We start from the raw sequence: 9,691 nt of genomic DNA, 5'->3' as shown, positions 1-9,691 counted from the left end.
CAGGTGGGCGATGCAGTGCAAACCAATCAGTGGTGACCACAACCCTAAAAGGGCACACCTGGAAGACCGATGACTATTCTGCTGAAACCCTCCCCTGAGACCTCCCTAAGATTCCCAACAGCAAGAGAGAGATAAAAGCCTCAAGATGAAGGACCCAGTGCCAGCACCTCTTCCTTCCCTCTCTCCTTCCCCCACAGGCATGCATCTCCCAACCCTAAGGGACCCGCTGAGGCGGGAGCTTGTCCTGGGCTAACATTCCCCACCCCCCAACCTGTTTCCAAGACCCTCTTTTCTCTGACTTCCCAGTGAGCTAAAGCAGCTCTGCCCTCGACGCATTTCTTTCCTGTGACATTTGAAGAGAACCAAAGCAGCCCAGCTTAGGCTCTCCAGTTATTTCTTCAATGCTAAGCCCTTTCTTGTTTCACTATCTCCAACTTTACTTTATTTTTAAAAAATATATTTTAAATTGATTTTTAGAGAGAGGGGAAGGGAAGGAGAAAGAGAGGGAGACAACCTCAATGTGTGGTTGCCTCTTGTGCATCCCCTACTGGGGACCTGACCTGAAACCCAGGCATGCACCCTGACTGGGAATCAAACAGATGGTCATTTGGTTCGCAGGCCAGTGCTCAATCCGCTGAGCCACACCAGCCAGGGCTCACTATCCCCAGCTTCAGTAAACATACTTTCATATTCACTTGGACTCACGTTGTGAAATCTTTCCTGCATGAAATCAAGAACCCATATACTACTGGCTAGCCCTAGACAGACCTGCTTAGGGCCAGGTCCCCTGTCCAGTAACACCTGTACCCCAGTCCCTTGGCCACAGCTGAGCACTGCCTGCTCTAGGTGGTCTGACCTTGACTTGCTCAGCTCCTGGCCCACACTGTGGAGAAAACCATTGAGCCAGGCAGTGTGGGCCATGGTCTCCAGGCCCAGCTGGGCTTCAAATGGCTAGCCTTTCTGAAGCTCACTCCCCTACCCTCCCCAGAGGCTCCCTCAAACCTTCCATCTGCTCACAGCCTCCTCCTCTCCTCCTCCCATGACTCAGCAGATGACTTCATCTTCTCCTTCTCAGAGAAGGAGGTTCCCAGGAACCTCCCTTCTTTCCACTCAGAAGTCCATCCCCTGCCTTCCATCCCAGCAGACTCCCCCTCCGGGACTCCTGACCCCCCACCCCACCTCAGTTCATCCACCCGTCCCTTCCACCTGCACCATCCTTATACCTTTCTTTCTCAAGACTCTTTCCCCTGAGCATTTAAATGACCTCCAGCCTCTTTCAGACAAATGAAACCCTCCCTCTGCCCTGAGCCACCAGCAACGTCAGCTTTTCCCTCCTTATCTGACCATTAAATTACTAATGAAAATAGTCATCTCCAAATCCTAATTCGTTGCCTCTGTACCTTCTGCCATTCTGAACCACTGTAGTGGGGCTCCCCACAAACTGCACTTACCAAGGTCAACAGAGACACCCTAATCATGAAGTGGCCTGCTTTTCTGTCCTCACATGAGTTTCTGGAGTCATTAGGCACCATGGAGCACCATGAGGACCGGATGGCCATGTTCTCCTGTGGTCCCTGAGTCACACGGACTCCTGGTTTTCTTAATGCTTTCTCTAGGTCTCCTCCTGAGCCCTTCTTCACTGGTTGCTCCCACACTTCACCCTCTGCTCATCTATACTCTCCTCAGGCTTGTGGGTCTACTCCCACTGAGAACTTACATTTCTTTCTTTCTTTTAAAGATTTTATTTATTTATTTTTAGACAGAGGGGGAAGGGAGGGAGGAAGAGAGGGAGAGAAACAGCAATGTGTGATTGCCTCTCACATGCCCCCTACTAGGGACCTGGCCCGCAACCCAGGCACCTGCCCTGACTGGGGGGGTTGAACCCTTTGTCACCGGTTGGCACTCAACCCACTGAGCCACACCAGCCAGGGCAGAACTTACATTTCTATGTCCAGACCGAATCTGGACGTCTCACTTGGGTGTATTCTTTCACATTCATTACTTCCCAAACCGATCCTGTCATCTTTCCCTTAAACTTGCTCTGTCTAGGAGAATGGGACAATCCCTGTCCACCCATTTGCCCGGAGCCATGCTAATCATCTCCTATCTTCCACAGCCACCACTGCTGCTCTAACCCAGCCCTCACCACCCCTCACAGGAGCTACAGGAACTCCCCCAAATTTCCCTGTTCCTCTGGCCTCCCAACCAATCCGCCAGCTGTCCCAGCTGCCATAGCAACTGCTCTAAAATGCGAATCTGACCCTATCTCTCCCTTGTTTAAAATCACTTCTGGTTAAAAAAATCTTCAGGGCAGCATCTGGTCCATTCTGAGATTCCCAACCTTGGTGCCTCTCAGGACTCGTTTGTTTGAACCCTCCCTACCCCTAGGACCCAGGAAACCTCCATGATGTCATAGATATCCAAGAAAACCCTGTTACATCATTGTGAAATATCCTGATCTGCACATGGTACCTGGAGTTCAGATCATTTTAACGAAGACAAGAACATTAAAAGGTTTGAGTATTTACCCAAGTGACTGATGGATCATTGGTTCCTCATTTTGCAAAAGAGGGACAGAGATCCAGAGAAGAGAAGTAATTTCATGTTTTTCAGCAAGTCATTGCGTTCTGTCTGCCGTACCAGGCCCCTGAATCCAGCACGGACAGCCACAGCCTTGGCCAGTCCACCCAGAAGCTTCTGTCTCTCCAACTCCAGGAGGGCCTTGGCTTTGACTCATCCTCCTGCAGGACCACCGGCCGCCTCCCCCCCGCCCCCCCGGCGCTTCCATGAGCGAGCAGGTCACTCAGCTCCTCCCTCTCTCCTCTCTTTCCCCAGCTTTATCTGCATCCTCCCACAGGAGAGGTTAGAAATAAACCCAGCTGTGGGCAGGGAGTCAGGCCTGCCTTTACTGGCTCTGAAAAGGGGCCAATGAAAGAAAGAAAGAAAGAAAGAGAAATTAATTCTCTCCACTGAGGTGGTACTTCTGGGTGGTGAGATGAGGAACAGGAGACATGAGCCCTCTTTATGACCCAGGCCCTCTGCTTCCTAGCTGTGTGATCTGGACAGGTTACTTAACCTCTCTGTGCCTTGAATTCCTCATCTGAAGCGTGGCTTCCCTACTGCCTATGCGGGCATGGGTTGAACACATTTTCTCTCCTGTTTTTTCTCATTTATTGGCTTTTTCTTGCAACATGAGTATTAGAGCTGAGGTGCAGACTTAGGGAGAGGAGGACTAAGCATTGATTATAGGTCCTGAGGCAGCCTTGAGGTAGACACTTGGCCCAGCCTAGGTTGGAGATGGCAGTCCTCTGGTTGGTGGCCAAACCTCCTCTTGTTGTGCTCTTAGGCCTTGAGTAACCCTCTGGGCACACACCTCTTAAGTGTGTATGTGTTGGCAGGGAGGTGTCAAGAGCTCAGTAATGCTGATCCATCCCTTTGGCCATCTCTCCATTCCCAGCAGGCATTATGGGCAGAGAAAAGCACATGCCGAAATTGACTTTCAGCTCCTGGGGAAACTGCCCAACATGGAGACAAAAGGCTTCATCTATACTGGCCTTAAATGTAACAGACTGTTGGGGAAAAGGGTCTTGGCAAAAAGAGGAACAACGAGCAGGGTCTGGGAATGCGAAAGCTGTCCCGCAGCGGGAGGGAGACCTCAGGAAATGGTAATTGCCTGTGGCTGGAGGTGTGCTAGCAAGAGCTGCCACCCAGGAGATGGAAAGATGGGGTGCTGCAAAGGGATTCCTCTACTGGAGGAACAAGAGTCCTTCTGCCATCCCTTCCAACTCCCAACCCCAAACTCCAGGGAGACAGGGAGGAAATCTGGCTGGCTCTGAAATCTAGAAGGCAGTTCAGGCCCCATGCTCCTGACTTGTCTGGATTCGCTCAAAGCTTGGCATGGAAAGGGTGCCTTTTGCTCTTTCCCATCCCCAGGCTCAGAACAAAGAGTTGGTGCTGATATCTGTGCCTACCTCCCATCCACTGATACAGCCTGGGCTCCTGTCTGCCTGCTGTGTCAGCACCAGCATTCCTATTATATGAGCAAGTGGGACTTGAACTCTGAAAGCATTAGTGCTGAGCTGACTTGGCAGAATTACCAACACAAGAAAATGCTCATTCCCTCACTTCTTCCAGCTGGCTCTCAAAAGTCCTCAAGGACACTCCACTTCCTCTTCAGGCAACCCAGCCCGGACTCCTTCAGAGTTGTCAGGGCCTTTTGAGGTTACCCTGGCAGACCACTGGTGGTGGAAGAATCCCCCAGAGAGTTTTGAAAACATACCGTTCCCAGACTCCATTGCTGGAAATTCTGACCCCGTATGTTGGACCTAGGACTCTGAATTCTAGACAAGCTTCCCCCAGGTATTGGGGGGACTGTGATGCACAACCAGATTGAGCACTACTGCTCAGTATCATCTCTGATTGGCTGGTGTTCTGGCCCTGCTTATTTGCTGGTCCCTGACCCCCGATTCCTATTCTACCCCCTCCAAACTCAGCTTATGCCATCACTGGACAGTTCCAAATGATGGAGAAATTGCTTCCTTGAAATGAGCTGAAACTGGTAGCTCTCTGCAGCTTGAAGTCTTCTAAAAACAAAAAGCACTTGCTTCACTCATGTGATTGCAGGCTGCCACCATCCCCATCCTTGTGGGACTCCCATGAGTCATTTGCCCTCTTTTGGAGTTCCAAGCATCAGAACACTTGCTTCAGACCCCTCTACCAAGTCAAGGAATGCATTCATGTCACAGTCTGATTCAGAGGGCAGGGTGGAGATTTGTCTTTAAGATTCAGTAGGGAACCTGAGGTCCAGATTGGTGAAACACTTGGCCTGAGGTCACACAACTGAGTTTGGGGATTCTAGTCTAGGCTCCTCCCCCTTGGAAGGCTGTTCTCTTGAGAATGTGGATAGTTTTTCTCTTTGAGACAGTATCAATTTTTTTTAATGGTGACAGACATCCCTTTGGTGTGCTAAATTTTGGAGTTAGCTCTTTATAGAGAAATGTAAAGCCCTATGTCAACGTTTTTAAAAAGATTTTTTTTATTTATTTAGGGACAGGGGAAGGGAGGGAGAAGGAGACAGAGAGGGAGCGAAACACCAATGTGTGAGAGATACACCGATTCATTGTCAACCAGAAATCCAGGAATCAAACCGGGGACCTTTTGGTTCACAGGGTGGCATTGAATCCACTGAGCCACACCAGCCAAGACACAACAGGCACTTTTTCAAAGTCCACTGTCTGGATCCTCTCCAAGATAATCCTTTCTGGCTGTGGCCCTTTTTGCTCCTGGGATTGCCTACAGTTCTGCTTTCCTGAATTTTGCCATAACTTGGCCACAGCCCCCCTGTTTGGGGCAAAATCTTTCAAGTCTTACTCAAGAGGTAAGACCATCTGGAAGCAGAGAGTCTCTTCCATTGAACGAAACTTCCCTGAGCACTTGTTCCGTGCCAGACCCTGAGCTCAGAGGCGACTCCAATGGATCTTTGTCTTTGAGGAATTGTTTGTAAGACCCCAGGGGAAGATAGACTTATACACGTGCAAAGGCAAAAAAGAGGTCTGCACCCAGGAGCAGTCAGTTCAATAGTGTCTGAGTCTGAAAGATAAGGAGGTAGGAGTTGAATGCAGTTGGGAGTAGATGGAGTTCTCAGCAGAAGCAACAGCTTTTGAAAAGGCCCAGAGCTGGAAGATGGCACTGCGTGCTTGGGAAATGTCAGTCAAGTGCCCTGTGTGAGATGCAGCTGGGGAGGTAGGCAGGGGTCCTCAGGAAAGGCCTGAATTTCAGGCTAAGGAGCAGGGAGGGACTTTGGCCCATATGCAATGTGAGAGGCATGCAGGGCAGAGTCAAAGCAAGGGAAGATCAGATGTACATTTGGAAAGATCTTTCAAATCTTTTACTGGGGAGGCTAGGAAGACATTGACGCAGGGTAGTTAAAAGGCTGTTGTTACAGGTTGGAAGAACTTAAGAAGCATCCATCCAATTCTTTTATCTTGTTGATGCACAATCTGAAGCCCAAAAAGTTAAAGTGACTTGCTCAAGGTCACCTGGCAAGATTAATAGCAAAGTCAAGGCTTCAGCCTGTGATTCCTGGCTCCCAGGGCAGGGGTTCTCCACTACCCCAGTATCCTCAGGAAGAGAGGTAGCCTACTGAGATTTCCCCATTGTCCTTTGCCTCTGAATCTGTCATGCGTGCTGCCCTACTGTAACCAGCCTGCTAGGCAGTGAGAGAGAAGTGTTCCCAGAGGACAAGGCGGGCGCATTGCCCATCTGCTTCTGAAGCTGGGGCTATTGCTGCTGCCTCTTCACCAATCAGGGAGCTTTCCTGCAGCAGGAGGAAGCCAGGAGCCAGGGGATGGGCCCGTGGTGATTTATGACTATCCAGAAACAGTAGGACACTAATGTCTCTGGCTGGCCTGGTTGTCTGCCAACTTAGCCAGAGAGGATGCTTCTAAAGGTCATGTCCTCCAGCACTGGAGATGAGGTGTATTGTTAACCATATAGGGTTTCTGCCCAGTGCCCTTGTGTCACATCACCAGAGGGCAGGGCTCCTCATTTCCTAAGAACATGCCAAAGGGTAGATCCTCATAGCCTGGGCAGGAAAGGGTATCCTTGCTTCTGGGTGTCCAGAAGATCTGCCTGGGTTTGAATTCAGGCTCTCTGTATCTCAGCTTTCTTGTCTAAAACACAAGGATGTTTCTGAGACTCTCAATCTTTGGGACTCAACCATATCACAGGTCATTAGGTAAAGATGCCCTGTTTCCACAGCTAAAGAATGCCAATAGTTTTCCATTTCAGAAGAGGAACATGTTGAATCTAGAATTATGATTCATCACAGCTGGGTGGAGCACTTAGTTCCTGTTTGGTTTAATTTGTCACTTCAAAGGAGGGGAAATTGAGACCCAGAGAGGGGACAGACCTTGTACTTTGAGTTGGGGACCAGGCAGAAGCCAGAATGTTAGTTCTCCAAATCCTTGCTTCAGGTTTCTTTCAGCAGTAACAGGCAGTGGCAGAGGAAGTCAGAATATTAAACCATTTGTTTTGTATAATGTTACCATGTCTTTGAAGCAGTCTTCTAAAGAGCCAGGGACTGCTGGGCTGCAGCAGCTTTAAGCCTAGAGTCTTAAAAAAAAAAATTAAAAGGGAAAGGAGGGCAGGGCCAGCTCTCCCCTGCACCACTGGAAAGGAGCCTCAAAGTGGAGACCACAGATGTCATTACTGTTTGACTTTGGAATATCCTTTCTTTGCATCAGCTTAACATTTCCCAAACAGATTTGACCTGGATTTTTTTTTTATTAAAACAAACATTTTTTTTAAATTTACCATTTGGGCTATTTTTTAAAGATTTTATTTATTTATTTTTAGAGAGGGAAGGGAGGGAGAAAGAGAGAGAGAGAAACATCAATGTGCAGTTGCTGGGGGTCATGGCCTGCAACCCAGGCATGTACCCTGACTGGGAATCGAACCTGTGACACTTTGGTTCACAGCCCGTGCTCAATCCACTGAGCACGCCACTGAGCTACAACAGCCAGGGCCCTGGATTTTTTTTTTTTTTTTTTAACGTACGTTGGACTGGCAGGGGAAGGAACTGAGGTGGAGAGGTCAGGACAGCACCATGAAATGTGTCAGGAAGTTGCCAAGATTTAGCATTGGCACCTTTAATCCACATGTAGACAGACAGCCAGCATTGGCTGATAGGGCTCATTCCCATGGACCTGTGATGCCTAAGTTAGAATAGTTCAGGCCTGGCCTGCAGGCAGGAAAAAAAAAAGGAAGAGGAAGGACTTGGTGAATAGTCTTGTAAAAGACAGAAAGAAATGGGAGGGTTTATTCACCAGCAAGCCTGCACTTGGCTGAGTGGTGTAGTATGGAAGAGGGGCTGGATCCTGTGTTGGAGGAGCAGGAGAAGAGAGCCATTCTAAGTTTTCTTCTCACTCAGTACATCTCCTCTACTCCTGCCAGAGCAGTCTACTTAAAGTGCATCCACTCATTCATCTCTTTAATATGTTCTACATATTTACTGTGTGCCAGGCACTATGCTGAGCACTGAGAAGGCAATGATGAAGAAGACAAAACACAGATCTTATTTTTTGCTCTTGTTAAAATCTTTCACGAGCTTTCTATATATTTCAGAATAAAGAATTCACTTCCTTGCCTACCATGCAGAGCTCAAGTTCTGGCTACTGACTCCATCCCCTGCCCCACTATCACTTTAGGCAACAAACACTGGATTTTTTGTCTATCCATACACATGTCAAGGAGGAACCTGCCTCTGAGTCCTACTGCCTGTGCCCTCTGCCTGCTCTCAAATCCTATGTGTCTTTGAAGGGCTGGGTTGGAAATGTTACCAACTTTCCTGGAGAAGCTTTTCAAAATCTCTTCCTATCCATCCAAAAATAATAAAAAAAAATACATAGCACTTAACACATTCTAAATTCCTTGAGGGCACTTAACACATTCTAAATTCTATGCCCTCTTCCCCAAGCATCTAGCATAGTCTGGAATATTCCCTCAGCAGAACTCCTTTATTCTAGGTTCTCATACACAATAGTTAATATCCCCTACTTCATATTTCTACTCTTTATCACTTTCTAACATATTCTACATTCAGGGGTAGGCAAAAGCATGTTCACAGTTGCGAGTATATGAGTTTACTCTATTATTATTTATTTGTATAACTGTAAACCTACTTTTGTCCCCATTTCTTGTCTACTTTCATGGGTAGGGTTTTTTGTTTGTTTTTGGCGGCTTTTGTTGTTCACTGCCGCACCCCATTGCTTAGAACTGTGCTGGAACCTAGTCGGTGCTCAATGATACCTGCTGGATAAATGAAGTAAATAAAACGTGCGGTGAAAACTATGGGGTGTGTGAGCTACATGGAATGTCAAAAAGGGAAGCACGTGAACAAGAATTTGTCAGCTTTACCTCACTGTCTATGCCCTAGGTGGAGATTAGTTAACTCCAGATACAACCTAGTGTTAAGCACACAGTAGGCTCTCAGCAACAGAATTTAATCTTTAACACTCAAACCTGGAGAGAAAGAAGGGGCTCCCCAGGTATCAGCTGGTAGACAGCCGCATCCTTTCTGTAAACTAACTGGTATGTCTGGCCAATACTTGTCCTTCCACGTTTTCACTTCATCAGGTCCAAGAACCTCAAGGTGGGGTTGGGGAACCGGAATCTTGAGGGGGAGGGTAACAGTTTAGCTCCCAATGTTTAGCTCCTTAATTCAACCACCCCAGGCACCACCGCAGAAGTTGGGTGCCACGGTAGACGCACCCCCCTAATTCCCCCATCTGTGAACCACCTTGGCCTGCTTCTTTATCTCGGACACAAGGTCCAGGGCTAAGGCCCCAGCCTATTCCCTCGTAATTTCCTGGAGAATATGGGGCGGGGCCGTGAATCAGCACTCGCCCGGACTGACACAGCCAACGTCCCCGCCAGGGGTCCCCAGCAGCAGTAAAATTAGAACCCACCCCCTTTCCTCCGCCTGCGCGCTATGACCCCTGGGAGATGTAGTGTTGACCGCCCCTTTGTCCTTGATCTCTCTAACGTACGTCTCACCTCGCCGGTAGATGAACTACAACTCCCAGGGGCCCAGCCACTGGGGCCTGTCAGAGCGAGGGTCTAAGTGGGGAGGGGGAGGGGCGTCTGGAGAAGCTGGGGCGCAGGAACCAGGGTGAGGTGAAGAATGGGGAGC

This window comes from Phyllostomus hastatus, unplaced genomic scaffold (assembly GCF_019186645.2).
Source record: "Phyllostomus hastatus isolate PE091 unplaced genomic scaffold, TTU_PhHast_1.1 phas_scaffold_385, whole genome shotgun sequence".
Lineage (NCBI taxonomy): Eukaryota > Metazoa > Chordata > Mammalia > Chiroptera > Phyllostomidae > Phyllostomus > Phyllostomus hastatus.
This window is presented reverse-complemented; position numbering follows the sequence as displayed.